This window comes from Otolemur garnettii, unplaced genomic scaffold (assembly GCF_000181295.1).
Source record: "Otolemur garnettii isolate 467f Iridium unplaced genomic scaffold, OtoGar3 scaffold00264, whole genome shotgun sequence".
NCBI classification, from domain to species: Eukaryota; Metazoa; Chordata; class Mammalia; order Primates; family Galagidae; genus Otolemur; species Otolemur garnettii.
The window spans coordinates 1,203,915-1,217,280 of NW_003852659.1; positions in this window are offsets into that span (position 1 = coordinate 1,203,915).

Here is a 13,366-nt window from a genome sequence, read left to right on the forward strand (position 1 = left end):
TAATGATGATGAGCATTTTTTCATATGTCTGTAGGCCATGTGCCTGTGTTCTTCAGAGAAATTTCTCTTCAAGTCCCTTGCCCACCCTGAGATGGGATCACCTGTTCTTTTCTTGCTAATATGCTTGAGTTCTCTGTGAATTCTGGTTATAAACTGTGAAGGCTATTTTAACCAGTTTTATGTAAGCATTCCAAATTTTATATAAAATCAGCACATTGTACCCCACAAATGCATTAATGTATGCAGTTATGATTTAATAAAAATGAAGAGGAAAAAAACCCAAATACAGACTCTTGGTTAATTGCTAGGCACCCTGTTCCCCAGAATGAGAGACTCCTTTTGCTGTACTCTTCCAACTGTGGGCCTGATCCCACTGTTGCTTAGAGTGGCTCTTGGCAAGCCCTGGAAATCAGCACTGTGGACAGAGGTGAAGGTGGTATCTGCCCTTCTCTCCCCACCTCAGCTGGACCCTCCCCCTTCACATGTTTCCTCCTATAATGACCACACATAGGCACTAATGGCCCTTCTGATGCTTAGGACATGAGGCCCCTTTCTTCATCCCCATTCTCCTCCCCCGCTCCTCTGGAGATCTTCCTTTTGTAAAGATTTCAAGCAAAGCCATACAATCTGAGGTCACCCCAGGACTGGGTAGACTGTAACTCCTCTAGGCTAAGAGGCCCCTGTTACTCAGCAGTTGTGAAGTGTGTCTGTGTGGGTGAGGGGCTGCAGACTCCTCTTGCTGCTTGGGACAGGGATGTTAGGTGGATGTGGGTGCCCCTTCCTACCTTCTTCAGTTCCATCTCTTTTCCACAGGGGTCAGCCGCAGGCATCCCACTCTCTGATCTCTTTCTTCTTACCCAGTGCTGCCTGTGACTGCTGGGTGGGGCAAGCTTGGAAAGGGCAGCACTCCTCTGTCTTTTCCACCCCTGCATGGGTGGGATCACCCAGTGCTCAGTGCCTATGGTGCTCCTTCTGACCCCAGCTCACTGCTTTCCTGGTTCAGGCTGTGAGCTGAGGGTCTAGACCCTCAGTGCACATGGTGTTGGGGAGGTCTCATCTAGACTGAGCTCCAGAGAGTGACTGGGTTGTGACAATAGGTCGTGGTGCAGCTTTTTCACACTTCAGGTTCCCAGCTGAGTAAGCACTCTCCTCTCTGACAGCTGCTGATATTGAACTTTCCTTTATGTACTTGCGGGCCATTAACATGTCTCCTCTGAGCAGTTCCTTGCAACCTTTTTTTTTTTTTAATCTCACGGCACACTTGAAACTATAGTTAAACTTCGATGGCACACTTGAATTATGTTGATAATGAAAAAGTAAAACAAATTAATATACTTACTGTGCTTTGAACTTATTTTGAAAATAATTTCATCAATGATTTTTAAAAATTTTCTTTGCACACTTAAGACCCTCTCATGGCCCATCAATTGAAAATCATTGCTTTTTAGGAATCTCTATTAAGGTCTTTTTGCTCATTTAAAAAATTATATTATTTGCTTTTTCTGCTGAGTTGTTGGGGTTTTTTATACTTTCTAGATATTAACCTCTTGCCAGATCTACAGCTTGCAAATATTTTCTCCCATGTCCAGTTTATCTGTTCACTCTGTTGTTTGCATTTTTGTTTGCATTGCAGAAGCTTTCTTAATTTAATACAAACCCCCTTTTTAATTTTTGCTTTGCTTTCCCTTGATTTTGCATTCTTTTCCATAAAATCTTTGCCCGGATCTATGTCAAGGAAAGTTTCCCCTAGTTTTATTTTAATAGTTTTATAGTTTTAGATCTTAAATTTAAGTCTTTAATACATTTTGAGTTGATGTTTGTGTGTGCTGAGAGAGAGGGTCCAGTTTAATTTATCTGCAGCACCATTTACTGAAGAGACTATCATTTCTTTGATGTATGTTTTTGGTGCCTTCAGAAAAAGTCAAAAGGATACAGATTCATCAACTTACTTTTAGGTTCTCTATTGTGTTCCCTTTATCTATAAGGATATTTCTCTCTTTTTCTTAGTTAATACAGCTAAAGATTTATTGATTTTATTTATCTTTTCAAAATACCAAGTCAATAATTTCATTTTTTTCTATTGATTTCCCATTGTCTTATTTATTTCTGCTCTGATTCACATTTGCTTCCTTCAGCTAGGTCTGAAGGTCATTCTTTTTCTAATTTGTTGTTTCATAATTCTTTCTTTTTTTCTAATGCAGACATTTACCATGAAAAATCTTCACTTGTTACTGCTATTGCCAAATCCTGTACTTCGAAACATTGTGTTTTTATTTTAGTTCATTTAGAGATTTTTTCAATTCTGTTTTTATTATCTGTTCAACCTGTTTGATTTCTCTGGGATATATACTCTGAAGTGAAATTTCTGGATCATATGGCAACTCTATGTATAATTTTTTGGGTACCCACCATAAATTTGGGTAATGATTTACACCATGTTCATTTTTGACTCTTTAATAAGAAATAGGAGGTCACAGCTATTGTCCCCTTTATTCAAAACAGAATTCCACAGATCATGTACCTTATCTGGCATGTGTGAGCATATGAATAGGAGGGTGGTTAAGTAAATGGTGCAACATTCTGGAGGGAACTTACAGCATAGATGCTGTACTTGGAGAAATGGTCTTCCTTGTCCAGCAGGCAAAGCAGAACCCTGAGACTCGGGAGTCACTGACAATGAACACAAAGGGGCTGAGTGTCGGGAAGCCTGAAGACACCAGGAAGGAGATGCCCCTCAGCCAGTGGCCTGGGTTCTGCATCTGGGTCACCCTGTAGGATAAAATACCGGCTAGAGCGTGAAAGGAGACAAACATGCTGACCAGGATGAGGATGGTGTGTGTGGCTCTAGTTTCATGAGCCGTTCTGGGGGAGAGGCTGCTGCTGCGGATGTGCTGGACTCTCTGCTTGTGCCTGTGCAGGACGAGGACCATGGAGCTGCTGGTCCAGGCCATGAGGGCCAAACACATACCATCTGTGAAGGTGTAAACTACTGCAGTTACTGAGAAGACCAGCCTCCCTGGATAGGGTGAGGAGCAGTATCTGTACAGTTTTCCCATACTCAGGTTTTTGCTATTTGTTGGGCCAGTTACATGCTTTGCAATATGGATATTTACCACCAGGTGCAAGATCCAGCAGAGGAAGCAGCAGAAAACAATGCACCTTGGGGATCTAATTTGAAGGTCCAGCCACCTAGAGATACTGGGACAAAGCTTAATGGCCTGAAAGCCACTGAGGAGGCAGGTGGTGCTCAGGGAAACCCCTCTGGCCACTCTGTGTAAATAGAAGACAAATTTACATCCAGCTTCATCCAGGAAAGATTTCAGTCCCAAAGCTGCCATTGTGTGAGGGACGTCTTTAGACAAGAGAACCAAGCTAAGACCAGCTGGTTGAAGATCAGGTCTCTGGGTTTCAGGATCTTTGCAGTAAGAATAGTGAAGTTATAAAAGCAAAGGAGTGAAGAATTTCCAAGGATTCCAGCACCAGTCTGAAGAAGAAAGATGATGCCCCAGTTTGAGTTAGCGGAAATTAATCCTTCCATTGAGAGAAAATAGTGGAATTTTTATTTGAATCAGAGGAATCTAGAGACTGAAAATGACAGTTGTGTTGTTCTCATCCAGATAATGTCTTTTCCCCTGAAATCAATTATTCCAAGTGAATACAACATCAAGAACCTGTCAAGACTCAGCTGTTTCTAGCAGAGTTATCATTTCTGACACTGCAATGAATAAACCTGTGCAGCCTCAGTTGGAGCGAGACTGAGCACATCCCTGTGCATCTGGCGGGGAGCCCTGGGCAGCTGTGGGCGTGAGGAGGATATTCTGTTGACAACTGATTCTCTAGGACTTAGAGTTATGGGGGGAAGATGAGAAAAAGAAAGATTCAGAATATCATGGGAAATTAGCTTTGTGTAACTAATAAGCAGTGGGACACAGTATGAGTGTGTTTTATTTTAATGGCATTTTTACTATGCATATATATTTAAGTATATATAAAAAATTATCAAAAGTGCTAATATGTACTAACATATACTAATATAATACATGGTAATATAATATAAATTTTTAAATATATACATTTAACAAAATTCAAAAAGCAGATAATGAAAATGTGTTTAGGTGAAACTTACCAACTCTTGAACTCCTAAATTCACAATTTGGTCAGAACTGTGGTATATTAAGGAGGCATTATCTCTTGTATTATTTTTTATTATTAAAGAGTACTCTTTTCACTATTACAATAGTTATAATTAGCAGCACATGAATGTTTTGGGAAATAAGACTGAAGCACTGGAAATTTCCATTTTTTAAAATTCTGTATGTCTCTAGTTAACACAATGAAGAAGGCAAAAAAAAAGTACAATCATGGATGTATATTCCAGTAATCACAAAGACACCTTTGTAGTCTTTGGAAATGATCCAGTAGCAAACTGCTAGGTAAAATCCTAGGGAGAATAAAATGAATTTTGTAAATATTGATGATCACCAACCCAGGAATGGATTAACAAGCTGTAGTATATGTCTGCCATGGAATACCTTTCAGCCATTAAAAAAGGTGGAGACTTTACATCTTTTATTATTAACCTGTGTAGAATTGGAACACATTCTTCTTAATAAGGTATCACAAGAATGGAGAAGCAAGAATCCAATGTCCTCAATTCTAATATGAAGTCAGTAGATGATCTAATACATAACCCTCATGATAGAAGAACACAAATCAATTCAAGGAGGGGCATGGGAATGAGTGAGCAAGAAGAAGGAAGAGAGGGGGATGGGGGTTACGGTACATAGAACACCTCTTGGGGACAGGACACAACTATAAGAGGGACTTGACCTAATAAATGCAAGCGGTGTAACCCGATTCTTTATACCCTCAATGAACCCCAACATTAAAAAAAAGAAATCAATGGAATGCTGAGTCAAACAATTATTTACAGATTTTTCTTTCTAGAGACAGTGTTATATTTGAAATTGTGGTGAAAAATGCTTAAGTAAAGCTTTGTCATTGTACAAATCAACTATATAGTGAAGTCAAGGGGCAAGAAATATTGCAAGAAAATGAAGGACATAAATGAAGACCTGGAAAAAATGAGAGAAACCAACCTCTATCCTGTATGTTATCACTCAGTACCTTTAATAATTTTACCAACAAAATACCGGCACATGAACAATGTATTTTTAATGAAATCTCCAAATTCCTAAATATGCTGTTTTGGTAAAATACAAGACCAGACTGAGAAATGGAACTGATTATAATAAGATAAATCAATTTACTAAATACTTTTGAAGTTACAAATATGACTTAGTTACATTAGAGCAAGGATATAGAACTGTCTAGAAGGTAATGTGAAGTATGCAATAGCTACATAGGTAAATAGTTAGAGAGTTACAGAGATTAAAAATTTGTGAGGTCTACTAACTTTAAAATAGAGTGCTTATAGAACTATAAGCATGAAAAATATCAGGACTTACTGTGTAAGTAAAAATTTCTTTGAAAATGACTTGAAATGAAGATTTTACAGTACATGGCATTAAAGTATTTTCACCTAAGTTGAAAAAATAAACCCAGTTTATCATGGATATCCTTTAGACAAATCAACATATAGACGTACAGATTATTATCTTGTAGATTAAGCAAGTAGGACTTATATTTAAAACATTTTAAACCCATGTTTGTGAAAATAAGAATTGAGGCAAATATTTGTGAATCAATGAAAACATGAAATCTATGTTAACCAGATAGTGGTTAACTTGATGAAAGTATTTCAAATTGTATATAAAAACACTACACTGTACCCCATGTTTGCATTAATGTATACAGCTATCATTTAATTAAAAAAGAAAGAAAACATGGAACCATGGAATAATTTTAAAATATTGTCATTTAAATAGTAAAACTAATAAAAGATTAAAGACACAAAATAAAAAACTCAGGATAAGAGTATAGAACATGTTCTATAGAGAAAAATGAAACAATGAGATTGTTTTTAATATTTTAAGTGTCCATTCTAAATAGTCCAATAAGAAGGAATACATTTGGAAAGCAGGCAAATCATGTAAACAATCATTTCTTTGGGAAAAATCCCACAAGTATATGCTTTTCTGTGGTATTATCAGGCAAATGCAATTTAAATTTTAAAGGAGGTAAACTTTTCACAGAAACTTCATTTCTTTCCCCAAGTGTTTAATCCAGGGTTATAGTTTCATATTGCATAAGGATTCATCTTATTTGAATTTTGACTTTTCATGTCTAGTCAAAAATAAAATGAATTACCTATAGTTTCTAAGTTTGACATTATTTAAGGTAGGATGAGAAAACAAGACTATTTTTACATAACGCGATGAAGTAACAAGATACAGTTTTTGAGACACTTAATTTAAGAGTTTAAGAGACACTTAATTTTTTATATTCTTTTTGAATTCTTTTTAAATTAAATCATAACTGTGCAGATTTATGGGGTACAATGTGCTGATTTGATGTACAATGTGGAATGCTTACATCAAACTGATTAACATAACCATCACCACACTTACTTTTTTGTTGTGGTAAGACATTTAAACTCTAGTCTTATTAGTTTTGAAATGTACCATTGCACTTCTGCGTTGCTGGTGGGAATATAAGCTAATATGGCCTTTTTGGAAAGAACTTTAAAGAATACTCAAGGAACTAAAAGTGGACCTACAGTTTGATCCTGCAGTTTCTCTACTAGGGATATATCCAGATGATCAAAAATCATTTTACAGGAAAGACATTTGTGCCAGAATGTTTATTGCAGCCCCATTCATAATTGCCAAGTCATGGAGACACTTAATTTGATGAAAAAATGTTAAATACCCTAAAATGTGGGGTTTTAGAGAATTTAAATTAGAATTCATGAAAGCAAGAACTATCTATATTTGTGCAATAGTACTTTACCTGTTTAATAATTAGCAAGTTATTAAATTACAATTTTACTGAGTTATCATTAAAAACTCAGAAATAAAAGCATCTTGGTAAAGTAAAATTAATTATGAGACATAGATGATTTAGAAAATCAAAACTATTTCTGAGAAGATAGATAATAGTCAATATTGACCCTGACATTGTTTGACCCCAGTTATACAGAATGGGTAAAAAAGTAGGAGAGTGAGAAAAGAATGCATACTTCATGGGATATATCCTCACAAACATGATTGAGCAACAATTTCAAATAAGAGAAAGAATGAGTGAAATATATGAATATATATATGAAATATATGAAATCCTAGAGAAATTATACAAATGAATTTAAATTATAATAAGTCAATGGAGCAAGGGTGAGAATAACACAATTATGGTTAATAGTGGAGAAAAGAAAACGTCTGCGAAATCCCATGAAAGGTCTAATTGTAGTTCCCATGGGCCCTTTAAGAGCTGGTGTCTTTCAGAAAAAGAGTTTCTCTTGACTTTTATGAAAGTGATTTTTAAACAGTATACATCTTACTGGGATAGTGACAGGAAAATGCCCATCCCATAGCTCTTATGGCTGGCATCTCAGTGGTCAGAACAGACCATGTTTCCACTGCTTAAGGATGGAGTTGAGCTTTGGAAAGCTTGAGCTTTAGATCCCAATGGATCCAGAGCAGGAGCAAAGGTTTGGGGACTATTAAGGTGTTTTGAAATCTGGCTAAGTGTCAGAGGTGCACTCAGACCTTCACACATTGACAGTCCCTGGTCATTCGTGCTCTATAAGCCTGGAGATCTCTCAGTCCCTTTTTGGAAATAGAGCATCTTTTTCTCTCTCTGTTAGGAATTGAGGTATTGTTTATCTTCTTCAAACTTATGCCAGAAATTTTCTATGGACTAAAATTACTGGTGCAGTAATTGCATCCTGCTCCCCAGAAACCATGAGGAAGGAGATGGAGGTGTACAATTTTATACTCCTCACTGCAGGTGTTCAGAGACATCTGTCATTGTCAGAGAAAGCAGTACATGATACCACGTGAAAAAATTTTAAATGTCTTAACTAGAAATTCCATTAGACAAGTGGTGTGTGAACAGGAGTCAAGAGCTAAACATGCTATTAGCCCTCCTAGGAGCAGGACAGTGAAGAGTGTGAGGTTGGCATATTTGTTTGGAGAGACTGTTCTATGTGTCCAGAACCCTCACAAAGTACTTCAGCTTCACATTTCTTTTAATGGTCAGTGTTGACCCTAAGAGGAAAAAACAGCTGTATGTACATACCACATTTTTAATATGCCAAACATTAATTTCTCTAATGATATGGTTCTCTGTAAAAAAAAGAAAAAGGAGTTCACTTACCAAATGCCATTTGGTGCTAGCACAGATGCTGCCATAGAGCACCTGTGTGAAAGGGGCATCTTGAGCCCGAGATAAAGGTTTGGAACACATGAGATCATCTCCTCACTGAGAAGTGATTATCATTTCATTTGAGAGTACAGTGACAATGCTTGCATGGGGATTTGGGATGATCTCAGAAAAACACTTGTTAAGAATTCAAAGTACTGACAGCTATTCGTTGTGATCAGCTGAGAGAGCAAAGCTCAAGAGACAGAGACAGAAAAAGACAGTGAGAGACAAAAAGAGAATGAAAGAACAGGGAGAGAGAGAGAAAATAGGGAGAGGGAATAAAATAAGAGAGAGAAAGAGAAAGAGGAGGGGGGAGGACAGGACAGGAGAGGAGACAGAGAAGCAAGCCAGAAAAACATATCTGACACATTTCCTGAGAAGGAAAGGGGGAAATGACGTGTCAGACAAGGGAGTTGAAGTCCAAGAAGTGAGATGAAGAAGTAGAGAACAGGCAGTGCCCTTAGCTCAGTGGGTAGGGTGCCAGCCACTTACACAGAGGCTGGCAGGTTCAAACCTGGTCCTCATCCTGCTAAACAACAATGACAACTGCAACAAAAGAAATAGCTCAGCATTGTGGCAGCCTCCTGTAGCCCCAGTTACTTGGGAGGCCAAGGCAAGAGAATCTCTTAAGCCCAAGAGTTTGGGGTTTCTGTGAGCTATAACACCACAATACTCTACCAAGGGTGATAAAGTGAGACACTGTCTTAATAAATAAAAAGGAGTAGAGAATAAGATTAGTTGTGTTCCTTGCCAACCTTAATTTTTTGCCTCCTAAATATTATGGTTTGAAATTCTGAAAACTTTGCACAAAAGACAGTTGTGAACAGAGAAGAATCAAGTAGAAATCAATTGCTCCACTGTTAGAAATGAACTTGGAAGAGGTGGAGAAACCTCACTATTGTTTCCATGGGCACAGGTTAAGTGTCTGTGATGTATCCCATGTGAGTCTTGGTGTGTGAGATGTAGCATAGAAAAAGGGAGAATGACTTCCACAGAACCTGGTTGTACTGAGTCAGTATTGTACTTAACATAGATGGACATTGTATGACAACAGAATATAAATATATATTATAAGACAACAGGTGAATTGTGAGAAAAAAAGACCTGGTGACATCTCTTGAGAAATTCTGGCAGCAGATGGCCTTTCACCTGGACTTGCAGCTCTTTCATGAGTCTCAGGCTGCCAGCCTGTCCTGCACATCTTGGATCATCATGTCCCCAGTTGTATGAGCCAGTTCCTACCTAGTCAAATACACAGATGCACTCTCACTAAAGGATGGGGCTGAGGACACAGCAGGCTCTGGGGACCTGTAAGAGCACATCTGACTCTCCCTTTATGTCTCAGGATCTTCCTGACCAGCCTCCTCCACCTCAGGCCAGACTCATTCAGGGAGTGACTGCTGTCCCAGAACATGAGGCTTCAGGAGGGAAGAGAGAAGCCAACCCAATTTCAGTCAACAGTTTTACTCTACATTTTACACAGTCTGTGTGAGCTGAGCCAAGTAACTTCCTTTCCTGAGCTCCCATGAATGCAAAGTTTCTTCCTTCTTTCCATCAGCTAGTGTTCAGCATATTGAACAATTGCCATGTGGCAAAAGTGACAAAAGACCATGAATAAGGTGACCAGATTTTAACATTGGTAAAGGGGGCACCATTGACGGGGGTGGGGGGTGGGCGAGTGTTTTGGGGGGGGCGAGGCCTGACAACAATGCAAACTTTGATAAGCAGTTCTCGGTAATCAGTTCTCAACAATTATTTGTTATTATTAAAGTTTAACATTATAAAATGAACAAAAATTATATGAAACTCATATCCTGGCAAAATAGCCACATGGCAGCTGAAAACCATATATTCCCTTCCTGTTCTCTGGCATTCCCTAGCTTGTTGTGCATTCTTTCCAAAAATCGGGACTTTTTAAAAACGCCACAGGACACAGGACAAATTGTTAAAAATTGTGACTGTCCCGCCAAAAGCGGGACGTCTGGGGGCTACTTGTTTGTTCCAGACAGTTTGGCTCCTTCTGAGCTAATTGTCCTTGCCTAGAAGCAAGGGAGGGAGCCAGTCTCCTTCTGATACCTTGCCCAGGAGGGGAGTAGGGAGCTTACATTAGCCTTTTCATTTCCAAATGAAGTTATCTTAACCTCTTCATTCCCAAATTGAGTTACATTAACCTTTTCAGCAGCCAAAAACCGTATATTCCCTTCCCATTCTCCTGCTGTTCCCTAGCTTGATGTGCATTCTTTCCAAAAATCAGGACTTCTTTACAACACCACAGGACACCGGACAAATTGTTAAAAATAAGGACTGTCCCGCCAAAAACAGGATGTCTGGTCACCTTAACCATGAAGCTTCAATGGTGTGATGGTTGATTTTCTGTCAACGTGGCTGATTCACAGAGTGCCCAGACATTAGTCTGGTGCTTCTGTGGGGGGGTTCTCAATGGGATTTGAGTCAGTGGACTGAGGGCAGTGGGTTGCCCTTCTCAATGTAAGTGATCCTCATCCAGTCATGAGTGTATTGAATAGAAATAACAGACAGAGGAAGGTTGTGTGAACAGTGGTCCTACCACTGGTTCAGGTGGGACCCTGGTCTTCTCCAGGTCTTCAACCTTGAACTTGGACTGAAACTTTCACCATTAACACCTTGGTATTCAATTGACCACCAGCAGATCTTGAGATTTTCCTGCTTTCAAAACCTCACAAGCCACACCCTATAAAACCTCTGTGTGTGAATACATGTGTATTTTAAAAATTCTCCTTCTCTAAAGAACCTAGACTAACATGGTTGGTGAAGACTGTTTCTCTGGACTTGTGAAGCTCAGAGCACTGAAGGCTGCCATTGCAATTTTTCAGAGGATGGATAATTCAGACATAGTTTTGTCAAATTGCAGAGAAGGAAAAACACAGGGGACAATGAGACAGCAGGCAAACAGCAAGCAACCTGAGTCCTCAAGTGTGGGTACCATCTGGAGAAGGAGAGACTGAGGCATGTGTGGGCACTCCTAGAGAGGTGAGGACTGGCAGCACTGAGAGTTATCCAGGGAATGCAGGGGGCTGGTCACTCATGATCTTCTGTACCCTGAAAATATTACTGGATTTTAACATGAAGGCAATAGGTAAGCATTAAGCAATTGAATGTATGAGCAGATTGCTGCTTTAAGATGCCCTTAATGTAGGGAATGGATAATAGAAAGGCTGAATTGATAATAAATATTGGTAAAACTGTAACAGAAATCTGACCTCTAGATGATGTGCTGGTCAGTATTCCATGTGGGTTATGTGGATTTCTTTCTTTCTTTCTTTCTTTTTGCAGTTTTTGGCTGGGGCTGGGTTTGAACCTGCCACCTCCAGCATATGGGGCTGGTGCCCTACTCCTTTGAGCCACGGCACTGCCCGGTTATGTGGATTTCTTGTGTACCCATTACAAAAATCTCTATGTCAGACATGTATTAACAGTTTCAATAAGTGAGGTAGGAGGATTTCTCTGCCTTCATTATAGTTAAGGGCTAGAAAAGGCATTTTCTAGGTTCAAGCTGTCTCCAGATGGGACTGTGAAAAGGGACAAATATGTTGCTATCTCAGGGTGTGTGTTTCTGGGGAGAGGCAGTGGTTACTCATGATGAGTTTGCTTTGTAGGGAGGAGCTGTCTTTTCTGGGGCTGGAGCATCCAGCTCAGTTCTTTTCATCAGCAACATTAAATGTCAGGCAGAAATGCTTGTACTTTGACTGAAGGCAGATGGAGACCTGGGGAAGGATTTTTAACAGGGCGGGGACAGTGACAGAGAAGGTTGAGGCCAAAGAGAACAATGAGCTTCAGCAGGGAGTGAGGACCTGGAGGAAGGGACCAGGGGGAGCCTCATGTGACATTTTTAGCCCCCAACTGAACCTAGACAGTGGAGATGGACCAAGGGACCTGGGTGAGGAGGGCTCAGGGGCAGAGCTGTTAGATTTGTTTACATGTGTGGAGCAGAAGAGAGTGAGGACCCAAAGGCTGCTCCCCTCTCCATCTTGGTTCACCTGAGAGGCCAGGGGCACCATCATAGAACAGATGACCCAAGGAGGAGAAGGAGGCTGGGGACATGATTAAAAAAATGTTATCTTACAGGCAGAGGAAGCACAACCTCCCTCCTCACCTGAGTGTGTGGCTTCGTTTCTCCAGAGCACCTCCTCCCTCTCACTTCCTTGTTTCTCTAAGGACCGGTGCCTTCTCTTTATCTCTCTTCTGTAAGCCCCTGAGTCATTTCTGCTTCTCACTATCTCTTCTCCTCCCGCCCATAGCTCTTCACCTTACTGTGGGTCTGTTTTCATGCTTTGAGAAAGAGTAGCCACCAGAGGAAACCACAGGCCCCAATGTGAGATGTGAGGTAACATTCACTCTTGGTCAACTTTGTTTTTTTTTTTTTTTTCCCGGAAATAATTTAATAAAGTTCACATTGTCATCTGTAAAGTATGAGAAATCTTTTTTTTCCACATCCTAACCAGCACAAAACAAAGATATAAACAAGAATACAATGAACATCCATCCTCCCATTACGTTACCTAAAAATGCTAAAACATAACCAATGCAGTTGAAGCTCACTGGGTGCACATCTCAGATTCCATTCCCAAAACCCATGAGGCAGCCACTCTCTTCAATTTGGAGTTCACTGTTCTCATCATTGCCTTATATTCTCACAATGTGTTATACACACAAAAATGGTTACATGTGTTTAAGCTTTACAAACCTACATGCATTCCTCTGCTATGTGCTTTGTTTTGGATAACAATATGGTTATATCATGTTGGTGCATTATTTAGCTCCAGCTGAGTTTGAATTTTCATCTTCCAGTGTACAAATCACATCTAACTTGGTCCTCCATATTTGTGAGCTCCTACTTAATTTATTTCATTGCCTTGTGTTTTTCCACTGCCTTTTCTGTGGTTTCTTTTCATGCCTACCCTCCATATCTCTCATCTTTTTTCAATGTTGGTTCTGCTCCTTCTAAAGCAATTTTCATTTCAAGCTAATTATATTTCCCCCTTCCACTTCTTTCTTTTTTTTT